This window comes from Corvus kubaryi, unplaced genomic scaffold, assembly GCF_017639235.1.
Source record: "Corvus kubaryi isolate FWS band 111438036 unplaced genomic scaffold, C.kubaryi_AGA036_p1.0 36464, whole genome shotgun sequence".
In the NCBI taxonomy this organism is placed as follows: domain Eukaryota; kingdom Metazoa; phylum Chordata; class Aves; order Passeriformes; family Corvidae; genus Corvus; species Corvus kubaryi.
In genome coordinates this window covers 1-2,341 of record NW_024580874.1, presented here as the reverse complement: position 1 = coordinate 2,341, position 2,341 = coordinate 1, and the positions used below count along the sequence as shown (strand labels likewise).

General features: G+C 59.2%; 1 long non-coding RNA gene across 3 annotated transcripts; it reads right to left on the bottom strand.

Annotated features, from left to right (window-relative positions):
* Positions 1–1,707: 1,707 nt before the first annotated feature.
* LOC121660535 lies at positions 1,708–2,335 on the bottom strand. Of its 3 annotated transcripts, none has more exons than XR_006014707.1 (2): positions 1,961–2,335; positions 1,708–1,920 (listed from the first exon to the last, which is right to left on the bottom strand). It is a non-coding gene; the product is annotated as an uncharacterized LOC121660535 (long non-coding RNA). The 3 variants fall into 3 exon arrangements; XR_006014709.1 differs by having other exon boundaries at positions 1,708–1,960; positions 2,001–2,335; XR_006014708.1 differs by having other exon boundaries at positions 2,001–2,335.
* Between the last annotated feature and the right edge of the window lie 6 nt (positions 2,336–2,341).

Here is a 2,341-nt window from a genome sequence, read left to right as displayed (position 1 = left end):
GAGTAGCGGGGGGAGGGGCTGAAGAGGAAGAGGAGGAGGAGGAGGAGGAGGAGGAGCAGAGAGAGACCAAGGAAGGGGATGAAGGCCCCGAGGATGAGGATGGAGGAGGAGAAGAAGGCCTTGAGGATGAGGATGGTGATGGAGGCCATGAGGACAGTGATGAAGGCCCCGAGGATGGGGATGAAGGCTCCGAGGATGGGGATGAAGGCCCTGAGGATGAGGAGGGAGGAGGGGAGGAAGAGTAGCCGGGGGGGGGGGCTGAAAAGGAAGAAGAGGAAGAGGAGGAGGAGGAGGAGAGGATGAAGATGAGGAAGAATTTTGGGGTGAAAAAAAGGCAAAAAGGGACCCTTTGGGCCTCCGTGATGATGATGAAGATGAAGGTGGTGAAGATGATGACGATGATGATGATGATGATGATCTTGGGATCAATTTTGGGGCAAAAAAAGCCCGAAATGGATCCTGGGACCGCTCAACCCCCACGAGCCTTCCTCCCTCCTCCTCCTCCTCCTCGTGACGCTGACGATGAAAACGAGAAGGAATTTTGGGGCAAAACAAGGCGGGAATGGACCCTTTGGGCCTCCGCGATGAGGATGAAGATGATGAAGACGAATTTTGGGGCAAAAAACGAGCCCGAAATGGATCTGGGGAGCCGCCCCTCCCCCCCAATCCCCGCCCCCACAAAGCCACACCCAATAAAGCTCTGCCCTACAAAGCCCCGCCCCCTTTGAGGCCCCGCCCCTTTAAAGCCCCGCCCAATAAAGCCCCGCCCCAATTAGCCTCTCCCCAATTAGCCCCGCCCCTTTAAAGCCCCGCCCCATGAAGCCCCACCCCAATAAAGCTCTGCCTCTCAAAGCCCCTCCCCAATTAGCCCCACCCCAATTAACCCCGCCCCAATTAGCCCCGTCCCAATAAGCCCCGCCCAATAAAGCCCCACCCCATTAAAGTCCCACCCCATTAAAGCCCCGCCCAATAAAGCCCCGCCCCATGAAGCCCCACCCCCAAAAAAGCTCCGCCCTTCAAAGCCCTCCAATTAGCCCCTCCCCAATTAGCCCCTCCCCAATTAGCCCCGCCCCATGAAGCCCCACCCACAAAAACTCCGCCCAAATAAGCCCCACCCCATTTAAAGCCACTCCCCAACAAGCCCCGCCCCACAAAGCCCCGCCCCCTTTAAGCCCCACCCCCTTTAAAGCCCCGCCCAAAATAAGCCCCGCCCCAAAACAAGCCCCGCCCACGAAGCCCCGCCCAATAAAGCCCCGCCCCAATAAAGCCCCGCCCACAAAGCTCCACCCCAATAAGCCCCGCCCCATTTAAAGCCCCGCCCCATGAGGCCCCACCCCAAAAAAGCTCCGCCCCTCAAAGCCCCTCCCCAATTAGCCCCGCCCCAATTAGCCCCGCCCCATTAAAGCCCCTCCCCATTAAAGCCCCACCCATTAAAGCCCCGCCCACTTTAAGACCCCACCCCATTAAAGCCCCGCCCAACAAAGCCCCGCCCAATAAAGCCCCACCCCAATTAGCTCCTCCCCAATTAGCCCCGCCCAATTAGCACCTCCCCAATTAGCCCCGCCCAATAAGCTCCACCTTATTTAAAGCCCCGCCCACAAAGCCCCACCCAAATAAGCCCCGCCCAATAAAGCCCCGCCCCCTTTAAGACCCCACCCCATTAAAGCCCTGCCCCAATCAAGCCCCGCCCCAATTAAGCCCCGCCCCTCAGTGCAGCCAAAGCTTTAATGAGGGCGGGGCCTCATTAACGAGGGGGGTGGGGGAGGGGCGGGGCCACCCCAATGTCCGAGGCCCGGCAACGCCTCAGCCCCTGTGGTCAGTGGCCGGAGCGGGGAGTGGGGTGGCCAATGTCCACTTTGGGGGGGGGGGGGGGGTGGGGGTGGCCTTGGCTGGGATGACCAATGGCCGGGTTTGGTTCTCCTTGACCACCACGATGACCAATGGTCAGTTTTGGGGTGACCTTGACCCCCACGATGACCAATGTCCGGTTTTGGGGTCACCTTGACCCCCACGATGACCAATGGTCAGTTTTGGGGTGACCTTGACCTTGACCACCACGATGACCAATGTCCGGTTTTGGCTCTCCTTGACCCCCACGATGACCAATGGTCAGTTTTGGGGTGACCTTGACCTTGACCACCACGATGACCAATGTCCGGTTTTGGCTCTCTTTGACCCCCACGATGACCAACGGCCGGTTTTGGTTCTCCTTGACCCCCACGATGACCAATGGTCAGTTTTGGGGTGGCCTTGACCTTGACCCCCACGATGACCAATGGCTGGGCTTGGTTCTCCTTGACCCCCACGATGACCAATGGTCAGTTTTGGGGTGACCTTGACC